The sequence below is a fragment of the Kogia breviceps genome, chromosome 6 (assembly GCF_026419965.1).
Source record: "Kogia breviceps isolate mKogBre1 chromosome 6, mKogBre1 haplotype 1, whole genome shotgun sequence".
Classification (NCBI taxonomy): domain Eukaryota; kingdom Metazoa; phylum Chordata; class Mammalia; order Artiodactyla; family Physeteridae; genus Kogia; species Kogia breviceps.
The window spans coordinates 14,924,447-14,940,308 of record NC_081315.1 but is presented as its reverse complement, the minus strand read 5'-3'; the positions used below and the strand labels follow the sequence as shown (position 1 = coordinate 14,940,308).

Genomic DNA, 15,862 nt, shown 5'->3' with positions numbered 1-15,862 from the left:
GGCCTTAGTATGCATAGATGATTTCCAGCTCAGTTTAGTTTCCAGGCTACACTAGAATACTGCATATCTAGGCTTATGATAAATCCCTTCAGCCTTTGTAGTGTTTCCAGAAGAGTTTTCAAAGAACAAAGAACATCAAGGTCAAGTTGATAGTAGCCTCACAATGAGAAATATAAGTGGGACAAACAAGAGGGCAAGTAGATATAATCTGAATTTGAAATCAGCTGATTTGTATCCCCTGTTTGTGTCATTTAGTCTCTTTCTTCACTCATATGAACTTTGGAACTAGGTTCTGTAAGTTCTTCCTCATACAAAAGATTACAATAATAAATTCATTCCATTTCCATTATGCTAAATGACCCTAAACCCTTTCTGCAACCTCTTACTGCCAATATACACCTGGGATTCATTCATCGTGTTACATAATAAATTATGAAAATAACTGGGTTACAGACTTTGTATAGAAATCAATTCTCTATGCAGATCATTTCTGTGGTGGTAACAGAGCAAGATAAGACATGCTTCTAATCCACAGTACAACAACACACAGAGAAAACTGTTATTGGTCACCAAAAGTGTCCCCACCTATAAATGATGATGAAAATGATAATTTACTGTATGTCATGCCTTATCATAAGCTCTTTATAAGCATGAGTTAATCCTATAATAACCTTAGAAACTAGGATGATACATAAATCAGCAACTGAGACATTCAGAGTTTCAGGAAATTGTTCAGGTTACTCAGTAAGTCACAAAGCCAGAATTCCAGCTGGAGCAGTTGGGCTTGAGAGCCTGAGACCTTAACCATGACATCTAGTCCTGTGTAATAAGAACAGATGGTGTCAATTTTGAAAGAATATTGTTAATCTATTTTTAAAAATATATCAGTTGCAAATAGCTAAAGGTCATTCTATGCTATTGCATTTTCATGGAGTAGTTACAGAGTGACTTATATGACATATATTTAAATTTATACACAGTTTAAAACAAATCAGATTAGGGTAATTTAGTTGCATAGTAGAAACAAATGAATAAATAATTTCTAGTTTTTAAAGCATTTAATGGAGAGAAAAGAAATTTAACTTTTATTATGCCTCTCTAGACTGAAGTTTCCTCATCTCTAAATGAGAGAGCTGGAAGATTTGACTATATATTAGCTATAAAATTGTTTTCATGATTTACCTCAAGATCTTACATTCATATCCTCTCCTATTTTTCTAAGAGGCTATTTATTACTTCTTCTTACACATTTATAACAGCACTTAATATATTAAAAAGTAGAATTAGTATTTAATAGTATGTGTTAAATATATTTATTTCTCATTTATTATTTTTCTTATGATTTATTCTGTGCTTTTTCCATTTAAAAATTTAAATAATTTTATATAGTCCTATATATCATTTATTTTCTTTAATTCTTCTGGTTTTCCTGTGTTATATTTTGTCAGATGTTTCAAACATAAAATACAAAATAAGTTACGCAGTCTTTTCTTTTACTTTATGAGTTGAATTTTAAGAACATTTTGATCTTTTATTCACTCAGAATTTTTGATACAAAATGATAATTAATTATAGATCAACCTCTCCTTCAAGTAGCCAGCCAGTTATCCCAATATCATTTATTAAAGTTTCTACTTCTTTCCCAACTGATTACCTATTAAGGAAATCCAAACTTGATCATAAATTACATTCCCAAATGAGTTTAGGTCACTTTATAAAGTCTTTATTCTGTCTCATGGAGCTGCCCATCTATCCCTGCACAAGTAATATACTGAACAATAAATAAATGGAAAGATTCTTACCTTCACTTATGGTAAAAGGGAAATAAATTAAGGTTAACAATGAGCTTTTTCATATCTTTCAGATAGACAAAGATTTGTACTTTTAATAATACAAATATTGGTCAGAATGTCAAATCCAGTCACACCAAAAATTTTGGTGGAATTGAAAATTGTTCAACCAGGCAGCATCTGTAAATATTTTAAATGTGCACTCCCTTTAACTTCACACAGTGATTCTCAATGTGTGGTTTGAGGTTCCCTAAGGGTTCTCAAGATATTTTCAGGGGATTTGTGAGGCCAAATGTTTTCATCACAATACTAAGACATCACTTGCCCTTTTTCACTGTGTAAACATTTGTATTGACAGTTTAAAAGCAGTGATTGGTAAAACTGCTGTCACTTTAGCCAGAATAAAGGCAGTGGCAACAAATGTTGCAAATAGTCATATTTTTCTCCATTATGCACACAAAGTTACACATACACACACACACACACACACACAGAGTTTCACTCATAATATCCTGATGAAGCACTAAAAATTATTACTTTTATTAAAAATCTACTAATAGTATGTTTGTTAAAATATTTTATATGATGAAAAATTAGGTACACATTAAGCACTTCTGTTGCCTACTGAAGTATGATGGTTGAATTAAGGGAAAAGTTCTTATATTAGTAGAACCAGCTCCTTATCTCATGCAACATCATTTTTACTAGAAAGAATGACTGACAGACAAACTATGGTTATTCAGACTTGAATACTGGGGAGATATTTCTTCTAAAATGAACAAAGGGAGCCTGTCACTTCAAGAAGAACAACTGATGCTGTTTGTTGCCAATAATAGAATCTGAGCTTTCAAGCAAAAATTAGAATTTTGAAAAATTATATCCATCACCAAAAACTTGATAGCTTCCCCATACTTAAAGACGTTTGTATGGTGATATTAACAAATGTGATGTTTTTTCATATTCTATAACAAAATGTCAACATTTGTGAAAACTTAATAACTTAATAAGGGAACCAATATTTTCAAAATGATCCATGCATGAGTAAAAGGGTCATTCAAAATGTAAAACACAAATTTTAATGTTACAGTATGAATAATTAATTTGGTTTCAGATTCCACATTGCAACTAATCTTTAAGAAACTTCCACTTGTTGGGACTTCCCTGGCGGTCCAGAGGTTGGGACTTTGCCTTCCAGTGCAAGGGGTGTGGGTTTGATCCCTAGTCTGGGAGCTGAGTTCCCACATGCCTTGAGGCCAAAAAACCAAAACATAAAACAGAAGCAGTGTTGTAACAAATTCAATAAAGACTTTTAAAAAAATGGTCCACATCAAAAAAATAAAAAATCTTAAAAAAAAGACACTTCCACTTGTCAAGTTTTGGTGTAGCATCAAAAAGGAACATCTACAATTTTCTGTAAAAGTTACTAAAATATTCCCCTTTTCCAAGTTTCTATCTGAGTGAAGCCAAATTTTCATCCACTTCACCAATACAGTACATTGAATGCTGAAGCAGATGTCAGAATTCAGCTGTCTTATATTGTCAGACATTAAAAAGACTCAAAATATTTAAATGATGTCACTCTTCTCACTAATTTTTTGTTTTGGAAAATATAGTTATTTTTCATAAAAATATGTTGATATCAGGTTTATTATTTTAAATCAACAAATCAATAAGTATTTTGAATATTTGTCAGTTTTAATTTCTAAAGCAGCAAATATTGATAGACATATCCTACATTTTAGAAAGCTTTTTGCTCTCCTCAGTATAATAATTGAGAACCACTGACTTTAAAAATCCACTAATAGAAAATCACCTTGAATAAGTGCATAAAATTACTAATGAACTAGTAACTGCTAGATAGTTCACATTTGTTCCTTTTCTCAATGGGAGTTTTTATTGAGGTTATCCTGATCCTACTCCACAGTTCTATATTGGTGCTGGGAGAGACGTTTTGTCTTTTGGTCCATGGTTAACTATATTCAGAATATAACTTAGAATGTAAGGTCAGTGCATTCCACACACAGGTACACTTTTTTTTTTTTTTTGGAATGGACACATCTATTTGATTTTATTTATGATGCAAGTTGCCAATCCATACCTGGTTAGTTAGAGGTAGAAACACATCCATTTTGATTGTCTTCAGGAATACAAACAGTTTCTTTGTGTTTCCTCAATACTTTGCAGTCTGTACCAATGAAATCAAATTATCCTTCTCTATTCACTACTGCAAACTAGTTAACTGTTCATTCCAGCTATACATTCATTATATGACTGCTTCATGATGGTTATTTCATTTCATATTTTCTGTAAAATAAAAGATGACTATAGCTTCTATTTTAAAAAATCATAGGAATGTACCTTTTGACCAGTAAAATTTCACTAAACAATCTCATCATATCTCAGTAGAATTTGTCTTCAAATTTCATAGTCTTTTAATCTGAATGAAAACAATAACTTATGGATTAAAAAGTTTTCTGTTTAACCGACAGGAAAAATATTATAAACATAATTTCTGAATAGAGAAAATGAGATGCAAGTAGCAGTGCTTTCTTCACTGCTATAATATTTCATTTTTAAAAGCAAACACAGTACTAATCATTTTGATTCCCGTGAATAAAAACTTAAAACTGAATTTATTAATCAATTTGGAAGTCTGAAGCCAAAAGGATCCTTTAATTGTATTGCCTAATAGATAAGTCAATCCTAAAAAGGTAATCACAATGCAAAATTTTGGCCCAATTAAACTGGCCCTCTCTGATACTCTGTCTTTTTTGTTTGGTTTCAATCTGCCATAACAACCAAGGTTAGAATTACATGTAAACCGAAGTATACAAGCCTTGGTGAAATTGAATACAGAGGATTAAGCATTTAAAAAGTCTGGGTTATAATTCTTATTGCTACACAAGTTCTACTGCATAATTAATTTACAGCAGCCTAAAACTTTTCAGCCACAAAATTATATTTAAAAAATACCATTATTCCTATGTTACATTAATTGTAATGTAACATATCACAACAACTTAAGCCTTGCATTAACTTAGAAAAGAATAACTTGTCCCTGAAAAACTCTAAAGAGTGATCGTATTCAGCTGTCCTGAACTAACTCATAATCAGCAGTGACTACATTTTGTCACTTCTTTGCTCTAACAAGAGTAAAAGTGATGCCAATGATTTTTTGAAAAGAAGCTAGAGAACCTGCATCCAATTAGTCATGGAATGGACTTTTAAACAACCACTGGATTTTTAGAATGTTTTTAGTTGTCAAACATCCCTATAGGTGAAACAGCTGAGGAACAAACTGCCTAACTTGCCCAAACTACTTTTGTTCCATAGAATTTGATCCCTTCTAAATCGACAACAGCATACAAACTTAGCTATGAAGAATTCAGTCCTTGTAAATGAAAACAAACATAATAAACCTACAAGAGGTTTAAAAGTAACTTCATTTGAATATTCAAGTGTAATGCTTCTGTAAAAGATTAAAACATATGTTTCAACTTTAACAGATATGTCAATTTCCATTTGTTCCTAACCTGCCACTAATACATAGGTTCACTGGGTTGCCAAAGAACCCAGCTGATCATGGAGAGAGAAGAAGGTATCAGAGGAAAAACAGCATGGATACTACGCATTTATCCAAACAGTATGACCCATCTTTGCATCCCTGAAGTAAGAATGGCCACTTTCTCCAATTAATTTGCTCTATACTAAATAAAGCAGCATTGTCTGTGAAGAGTTACTCCATACCTATAACATTTCACTAGCATAGTTACCAATTCAGAAGTTAAAAAAAAAACAGACCAAATCTATGTACCTGTGATCCTTTGTATCCTAAAATGTAGAAATATTCTTAGTTTTAACCAAGAATTATATTGGAATGAAGTAAAACATCTTTTAGAGTAATTTTGAGTATACTCTTATTTGTTACTACATTTCTACATAAATTATTTAAGATTGCTTGTGGACATAATTTAATCTATAATATATCATAATGTCAACCATTACAGTGATCCAGAATGAGATTCTGGCTATAGAGCGAGCTTAGTTGTTAAGCAACACTTTGCTAAAAAGTTTCTGTATTTCTGATTGGTAAGAAAAACAAAAAACAAAAAGAGCATCTCTCATTGAAATAACACTGATGTTCAAGCTCAGGCCCCCTTCTTTGTGTTCAACATAATAAACTCTCTAGCAAAACATAATGAAACATTAAGTCACATTAACAAGTTACAGTCATCTTCAAGGAAACTCGATGGGCAATTCTGGTGTTACAGTTGTGTATCTTGGATCCAACCTAGGGATGAAGTCCTGAAAGTGTTTAGATGCACCAGTACCAAAAACATCAAGGACTTTTTGGTTCATGATGGCAAATCTTCCCTTAGTGAGCCTTAAAAGGAGCTTCCAGTAAGATGGTCTCAAGGTCTGAACTTCCATGACAGCTGCCTGGAAGCAAATTGCTGTAGAGATGGAATAGATGATAGTGTCTGCATGGGGAAAACAGGGAACCTTTCCTGCTTCAATGCCTTTGAAATACATTGTCTCTACCAATTTAGAAGCTAAATACATGGAAATTGTGCTTTTATAAAACATCATTGATATTCCCACCAAAAATCCAGCTATAATGGCATGCAGTTCATCATCCAGATTTCTGACCCAGTGCAGGAAGCAACTAGTACCCTTGTATATACTAACAAAAGAGCCCAGAAAAACTCTGAGCTGGAAGTTTTCTTTATTGTAGAAGAGAGGAAGTAGCCGGAATGGCTGTGTAAACAGATGCCTCAATGCAGAAGGAATCCAGAGGCAGTACTGGATCAAGTATCCCATGCTAAACATTCTGATGAAAACTTTAATGCAGTAAGAGATGCAAATATCCTCATAGTGTTTGCAGCATCAATGCCTTGATCCATGCTTACATACTGAATCCACAAGCTTCCTGACTAGAGCAATTATATTCATTCCTCTTGGTTTTTCCTCATGTTTCTCAGTCTTTTGTTCCACTTTTGCATATGCCGCCTCTGGTGAATATGAACGTGTGGGAATTTCTTCCTTCCCAACAATGAACCTAAGTGCAGAGAATGTAAATCCTTTCAAACCATCTTTGCACCCACGCGGGAACGTTTTGCTAAAGGTAGACTAGTGGTAGAGGCTACCAGTTGTCCCCAAATATCTGTTCTCACTTTCTTCTCGTAATAGACCCCATGAACTTAAGCTGGGCAAATGGGTTGCCAAAACTATAATGTTTTCTAGCTTTTTTTGCAGTTAGGTGTGACCAGTGAAATGTAAGGAAAATGGTAACAAAACTTCTGTGAAGACGGGAATGTGGATGCAATATCTAGAACTGGAACAGATATCTCGCACAGCAAGGTAGAAGCCACATGTTAAAGATGGTAGAGCACAGAAGGAGCCTGGGTCCCTAAGGAGACCAGAGTCACCATATTTGTCATAGTCTGCCAATATTTTTGTGAGAGTGAAACAAATTTCTATCTACAAATTTCTATTTTGAGTAAGCAGCTAAAATTTGAGATGTCCTGTTACTCATAATTGGACCTAATTTTAACTGAGAATGATTCAGCAGTACTGTTAGAGAAATAGGACTCTCTTTTATCTGTTTATTTGTTCTCTTTTCCTAGTGTGATTTTCCATTAGCATTATCAATGGAGTTTTTCAAGATAGTAGATTACTATTGAAGGCGAGGGTGGCAACTCAAATTTTCTTGGAATATTTGGTAATCCTATTTCTAGAGCACATGTCCATAAAAAGCTACTGATATTTTTTTAACTGGTGGGAATATTTCAGAACTAATTCACACTCTTATTTGGATATGCATACACAATACCTTATTTTGCTTGATTCAGTGAAGCAAAATACTTTTTTATTTATAAGTTAATAATTACTCCAGCAGTAACTAAACTAAGATGACTAGCACAGGAAGTTAGCTAGGTATCATGTCTCCACCATAAAACTGTAAAATGTTTGAATTAGAAGATATCTTAGTAAACATCTAATTCAACTCATTCTTCTTTTCAGATGAAGATGTTCAGAGCTACAAGGTAAAAATTACAAAATCACAAGATTATTGATAAAGCAGTGGTACAAAAAAGCACCAATTATTATTCTCTAGCACAGTTATTGTAACCAGTAAGAACCATTTTATCAGCTTGGAATACTAAATGATGACATTTCCTTTCCTTCTTTTTTTTTTTTTTTTAATTACTGAAGCTCCTACTGCCTTTGTTAGTAGGAAGGCCATCAGCCTTCTTTTCAATTGCTATGGAACTTCATGATCATACTCAGCTCTCAGATTTTACTTAGATCTCACTACTGGGAGAAAATTAGAGAACCTGATCAACTCACCCACCAGTCTCACATTTTCTCTTTGACACATGGGTTCTTGATTTTACATATAGCTTTTATATTGTTATAAGGATTTCAGTGATACTTAGTTTATCTAAAAACACTGTAAAATTAGTGACAAATCACATTTGAAAATGCAAAATTCTTATTTTACTTAGTAAGGTGTAAGAAAGAATTCCATTTGCATTTATTTAATGTAAGCATAGTTCTTGGACTGCCACTTAAAAGTAAGATACAAAATAATTTAGATACTGTCTTAAGGCTGACTTTAGGAATCTTTGGAACCTTCTGGGATCTATCTTTTCTAACTTCCCTAAAGGACATCTTTCTAAGAGATTGCTTTACAAAAAAATCTACTTATGCACACAATCCTTTAAGTAGATGGCAGTCATACTTTAATTTAATTTATTATACCACTGCCCACTGCATTGATCTTTTGTCTGTTTCTGTGCAAGTTAACTTATTTTGATATTTTATGTCATGAATCACTATAGGAATTTAATTAAATTGATATATTAACTGTGCTATAATTGCCACTAAAGTATTGTAAATGTCAGGCTACTCTGCTCTCATCCCAGATCATGACTGTAAATAAGATGCTGCAATTCAGATTCTGTTCTTTATCAAGAGATGTGTACAAAAAGAAATAATCTATTTTGACCCAAAATCTGGAATTTGAATTTTACCTTTCACATAGAAATGATAAATAATTCCACAGAATATTTGATAAGTTACCTATAATTATTTTTTTCAATTTTTTCTAATGTTCCAATGTTTAATGCTCCTCTGTGTTCATGATCTGATTATTGATAAACTGCCTGTCAGTAGTCGTGCTACTCACTTTTTTAGACTCTAATTTATTCAGCACTTTTTTGAACATAAGTTAGTTTCATTTCCATTTTCACTAAGAGTATTTTCAAAATCTGATAATTTAGTTTTAAAAGTTTCATACTACATATTATCAATATAAAATTCCTATAAAAATGAAATATCCTATTTAGAAAATTCATCTTCTGAACACACAGGACCTATGATTGTACACCTTGAGGTATTTATCAATGTGGCAGCATAGATACTATAAGATGGAATTAGCTGGCCAGAGTATTTAAGATTAATAAGCTTTCATTTAATAATGGAAAGCACTTCACACACTATTGATACTTAGACTGAAAAGTAACATGTTACTTTGTATAATAAATATGTTGAAATATTTTGAATGTTTAATATTTTTGTTTATTTCAAGTCATATTAGTTTAAATCAACCACCTATACCGAAGGTCATATTTACTTACCATTATATGCAAAATTAACTTAATTCCTTCCAAAAATAGATGGACTATAAGCAAGTTGGGCATTAATAAGTGTAATTTATTGACATATAAAGCTTTAATTAACACTTTAATATCAAAAACTAATATCCTAAAATTCTATTTAGCTGGTATCTTCTTCCTCACCCTTTCAACAGGCCTTATGAACCTGACGATGTTTCCTCTACCTTAACACCCAAAAAAGTGTAATATACAACATCATAAATAAATATTTGGGAGCAAATTAATGCAATACTAGATTAATGAATAAACACTTAAATAAATTTTTGGATTTAAAGTTCTATAAAATAGTTGATTTCTTAAATGTAGAAATCTATTTTTTTAATTCTGAAATTTTTTGGTTATATTTATATACTTCATAGTTTAGAATAGTGTTAGATTTATAGAAAAATCTGAAGATAGTATAGAGAGTTCCTACATAATTCACACCCAATTTCCCCCATTCTAACATCTTCCATTAATATGGTACACAATTAATGAATCGATACTGATCTATTAGTATATATCTTAGTATCTTACATTAGTATGGTCACAATTAGTGAATCGGTATTGAAACATTATTATTAATTCATGTTCATACTTTATTACTATTCCCTTATTTTTTATCGAATGCCATTTTTCTGTTCCAGGATCCCATCCAGGATACTATGTTACTAGTCATCCTGTCTCTGTATTCACCTCTTGGCTGTTCTCAAACATTCTTTGTTTCAGAGGACCTTGATAGGTTTGAGTAGTACTAACCAGGCATTTTGCATAATATTCCTCAACAGGAATTTAATGTTTTCCTCATGATCAGACTAGTGTTACAAGTTTTGGGAAGAAGACCACAGAGTTAAAGTGCCATTTCCATCACGTTTTATGAAGGGTAAATACTATCAACATGATCAATCATTGTTAATGTTGACCTTAATCACCTGACTTAGGTAGTATTTGTCAGGTTTCTCCACTGTAAAGTTACTATGCGTCCCTATTTTAATTCTGTACTCTTTGAAAGGAAGTCACTATGCATAGCCTACATTTAAGGAATTAGGAGTTATGCTCCACCTACCTGACGGTAGAGTATCTAAAGAAATTATTCAGAATTTTTCTGCATTGAAAATTTCTCTATTCTTGTTTGCATGTTTGTTCAATCATTTATTCAAATCAGAATGGAAGAAAGTTTAATTTAAATTGATAACACCTAGTACCAATGATAACTATTGAAATGGAGGGAATATTCAAAAATATTTTTCTTAAAAGGGAATATGACTTTCAATATATGATTTTCTAGCATATGGCTTGCCAAGGTGACTCTGGTACTATTACATACTAATGATGGTAAAAATAAAATAGTCTTAGGCACTTCTTTGATTCTCTCTTTGATCTTTGAAAAATGCATCTTTACCAGTAAAGGAAGAAAAAAAAATCTATTCTCAGTTCCTCTTCAGAACTCTTTAGGAAAAGCCAGATGGAGAAAGGCAGTTTCACTTGAGTCATTTTTCATTTTCTCATTTTCTAACCTACATATTCAGTTTTCCTCCCTTTTTTAGTAAAACTATATGTTTTCTTTATTTGCTCTTTATTTATGGAGCATGTACCATGTGTTCTGTCCTGAGGATAATGAGCAAGTTTGCTATATTTGGTTCCAACATAACATTGATTACAATTAACTTTGGTTCATTTGTAGTTAAATTAAGGAAAGCAATGATTAGATATAGTCAGGACCACTGCACTTTTTTAAACCATGTGGCCATTAGGAAATACTTCACATTCCTCATTTCTTTATACAATTAAGTGAGGTATCCTGGTTCAAATACTACGTATCTTCCAAGACACCTTAGAAATATTCAGTTCAAGATCCTAGAAGGCCATGGAAATCATAACTGGCCAGTCACAGGATGAAAATCAAGAGAATTTTCTTGGTGATATAAAAATAAAACCCAAATTAAGAAAATGGTAATAGAAACATACATATCAATAATTACCTTAAATGTAAATAGATTAAATGCTCCAACCAAAAGACACAGACTGGATGAATGGATAAAAAAGTAAGCCCCTTATATATGTTGTCTACAAGAGACCCACTTCAGACCCACGGACACATACAGACTGAAAGTGAGGGGATGGAAAAATATATACCATGTAAATGGAAATCAAAAGAAAGCTGGAGTAGCAATACTCATATCAGACATAATAGACTTTTTAAAATAAAGACTGTCACAAGAGATAAGGAAGGACACTATGTAATGATCAAGGGATCAATCCAAGAAGAAGATATAACAGTTTTAAATATTTATGCACCCAGCATAGGAGCACCTCAATATATAAGGCAAATGTTAACAGCCATAAAAGGGGAAATCTATAGTAACACAATAACAGTGGGGGACTTTAACACTCCACTTACACCAATGGATAGTTTATCCAGACAGAAAATTAATAAGGAAACATAAGCCTTAAATGATACATTAGACCAGATAGACTTAATTGATATTTATAGGACATTCCATCCAAAAGTAGCAGAGTACACATTCTTCTCAAGTGCACACATAACATTCTCCAGGATAGATCACATCTTGGGTCACAAATCAAGCCTCAATAAATTTAAGAAAATTTAAATCGTATCAAGCATCTTTTCTGACCACAATGTTACGAGATTAGACGTCAATTACAGGGGACTTCCCTGGAAGGTCAGTGGTTAAGAGTTCACCTTCCAATACAGGGGGTGTGGGTTTGATCCCTAGTCAGGGAGATAAGATGCCTTCCTCGGGGCCAAAAAAAGAAAAAATAAATAAATAAATAAAACAGAAGCAGTATTGTAACAAATTCAATAAAGGCTTTAAAAATTGTCCACAATTTTAAAAACCTTAAAAAAATATAAATCACTCATCCATTAAAAATAAATAAAAAAGAAATCAATTATAGGAAAAAAAACTGTGAGAAATACAAACACATGGAGGCCAAGCGATATGCTACTAAATAACCAAGGGATCACTGAAGAAATCAAAGAGAAAATAAAGAAACACATAGAAACAAATGACAATGACAACACAACAACCCCAAACCTATGGGATGCAGCAAAAGCAGTTCTAAGAGGGAAGTTTACAGCAATACAATCCTAACTCAAGAAAAATCTCAAATAAACAACCTAACCTTACACCTAAAGCAACTAGAGAAAGAAGAACAAACAAACCCAAAGGTAGTGAAAGAAATCATAAAGATCAGAGCAGAAATAAATGAAATAGAAATGAAAAAAATAATAGAACAGATCAATAAAACTAAAAGCTTGCTCTTTGAGAAGATAAACAAAATTGATAAAACTTTAGACAGACTCATCAAGAAAAAAAGGGAGAGGACTCAAATCAATAAAATTAGAGATGAAAAAGGAGAAGTTAAAACTGACACTGCAGAAATACAAAGAATCATGAGAGATTACTATAAGCAACTATATGCCAATAAAATGGACAACCTGGAAGACATGGACAAATTTGTAAAAACTTCCAAGACTGAACCAGGAGAAATAGAAAAAATGAACAGACCAATCACAGGAAATGAAACTGAGACTGTGATTAAAAATCTTCCAACAAAAAAAAGCCCAGGACCAGATGGCTTCACAGGCGAATTCTATCAAACATTTAGAGAAGAACTAACACCTATCCTTCTCAAACTCTTCCAAAAAATTACAAAGGGAGGAACACTCCCAACTTCACTCTACATGGCCACCATCAAACTGATGCCAAAACCTGATAAAGGTATCATAAAAAAGTTAATTACAGGCCAATATCACTGATGAAGATGGATGCAAAAATCCTCAACAAAACACTATCAAACTGAATCCAACAACTCATTAAAAAGATCATACACCATGATCAAGTGGGATTTATCCCAGGGATGCAAGGATTCTTCAATATATGCAAATTAACCAATGTGATACACCATATTAACAAATTGAAGAATAAAAACCATATGATCATCTCAATAGATGCAGAAAAAGGTTTTGACAAAATTCAGCACAAATGGAGAGACCTTCAAGATGGCAGAGGATTAAGACATGGTGATCACCTTCCTCCCCACAAATACATCAGAAATACATCTACATGTGGAACAACTCCTACAGAACACCTGCTGAACGCTGGCAGAAGACCTCAGACACACACCTCAGACTTCCCAAAAGGCAAGAAACTCCCCAGGTACTTGGGTAGGGCAAAAGAAAAAATAAAAAACAGAGACCAAAGAATAGGGACAGGACCTGCACCTCTGGGAGGGAGCTGTGAAGGAGGAAGTTTCCACACAATAGGAAGCCCCTTCACTTGTGGAGACCGGGGGTGGCGAGGGGGAAGCTGTGGAGCCATGGAGGATAGTGCAGCAACAAGGGTGCAGAAAGCAAAGCGAAGAGATTCCTGCAGAGAGGATCAGTGCCGACCAGCACTCACCAGCCAGAGAGGCTTGTCTGCTCACCTGCCTGAACGGGTGGGGGCTGGGAACTGAGGCTCAGGCTTCAGAGGTCAGATCCCAGGTAGAGGACTGGGGTTGGCTGTGTAAACACAGCGTGAAGGGGGCTAGAGGAACACAGCTAGCCAGGAGGGAGTCCTGGAAAAAGTCTGGAACTGCCTAAGAGGCAAGAGACCATTGTTTCCAGGTGCACAAGGAGAGGGGATTCAGAGAAGCACCTAAACCCTAAATGAGCTTCAGAGATAGGCACGAACCATGGCTTTCAGCGCGGACGCCAGAAATGGGTATGAAATGCTCAGGCTGCTGCTTCAACCACCAAGAAGCCTGTGTGCAAGCACAGGTCACTCTCCACACCTCCCCTCCCAGGAGACTGTACAGCCCACCACTTCCAGGGTTCCATGATCCAGGGACAACTTCCCCGGGAGAACATATGGTGCACCTCAGGCTGTTGAAACATCACACCAGCCTCTGCCACTGCAGGCTCACCCTGCATTCCATACCCCTCCCTGCCCCAGGCCTGAGTGAGCCAGAGCTCCCTAATCAGGGGCTCCTACAACCCCATCCTGTCTGAGCGAAGAGCAGACGCCCTCAGGCGACCTACACACAGAAGCAGCACCAAATCCAAAGCTGAACCCCAGGAGCTGTGCAAACAAAGAAGAGAAAGGGAAATCTCTCCCAGCAGCCTCAGGAGCAGTGGATTAAATCTCCACAATCAACTGAATGTACCCTGCACCTGTGGAATACCTGAATAGACAATGAACCATCCGAAAACTGAGGCAGTGGATTTTGGGAGGAACTGTAGATTTGGGGTTTGCTTTCTGCATCTAATTTGTTTCTGGTTTTATGTTTATCTTAGTTTAGTATTTAGAGTTTATTATAATTGGTAGATTTGTTTATTGATTTGTTTCCTCTCTTCCTCTTCTTTTATATATATATTTTTTTTTTTTTTTTTTTTTTCCTTTTTCTCTTTTTGTGAGTGTGTATGTGTAGGCTTCTTTGTGTGATTTTGTCTGTACAGCTTTGCCTTTACAATTTGTCCTAGGGTTCCATCTGTCCGTTTGTTTTTTGTTTGTTTGTTTAGTGTAGTCTTTAGTGCTTGTTATCTTTGGTGAATTTGTTTTTTTGGTTTGCTTGCTCTCTTTTTTCTTTCCTTTTTTAAATTACTTTTTTAAAGATTTTTAATAACTTTTTAATAGCTTTCTTTCTTTTTTCTTTCTTTCTTTCTTTCTTTCTTCTTTCTTTCTTTCTTTCTTTCTTTCTTTCTTTCTTTCTTTCTTTCTTTCTTTCTTTCTTTCTTTCTTTCTTTCCTTCTTTCATTCAATCTTTCTTTCTTTCTTTCCTTCTTTCTTTCTTACTTTTTTTCTCCCTTTTCTTCTGAGCCATGTGGCTGACAGGGTCTTGGTGCTCTGGCCAGGTGTCACAACTGTGCTTCTGAGGCAGCACAGCCAAGTACAGGACATTGGTCCACCAGAGACCTCCAAGCTCCACATAATATAAAACAGGAAAACATCTCCCAGAGACCTCCATCTCAATGCTAAGACCCAGCTCCATGCCACGACCAGCAAGCTCAGTGCTGGACACCCTATGCCAAACAACTAGCAAGATAGGAACACAACCCCACCCATTAGCAGAGAGGCTGCCTAAAACCAAAACAAGGTCACAGACACCCCAAACCCCACCACCGGACACAGTCATGCCCAACAGAAAGACAAGATCCAGCCTAAATGCCAGAACACAGGCACCAGTCTCCTCCACCAAGAAACCTACACAACCCACTGAACCAACTTTAGCCACTGGGGGAAGACACCAAAAACAATGGGAACAACGAACATGCAACCTGTGAAAAGGAGAACATGCAACCTGTGAAAAGGAGACCCCAAACACAGTAAGGTAAGCAAAATGAGAAGACAGAGAAACACACAACAGATGAAGGAGCAAGGGAAAAACCCAGCAGACCAAACACAT

General features: G+C 34.5%; 1 pseudogene; it reads right to left on the bottom strand.

Moving 5' to 3' along the window:
* Positions 1 to 6,026: 6,026 nt before the first annotated feature.
* On the bottom strand, positions 6,027 to 15,448 carry LOC131758817 (transmembrane protein 135 pseudogene; annotated as a pseudogene).
* Positions 15,449 to 15,862: the final 414 nt, after the last annotated feature.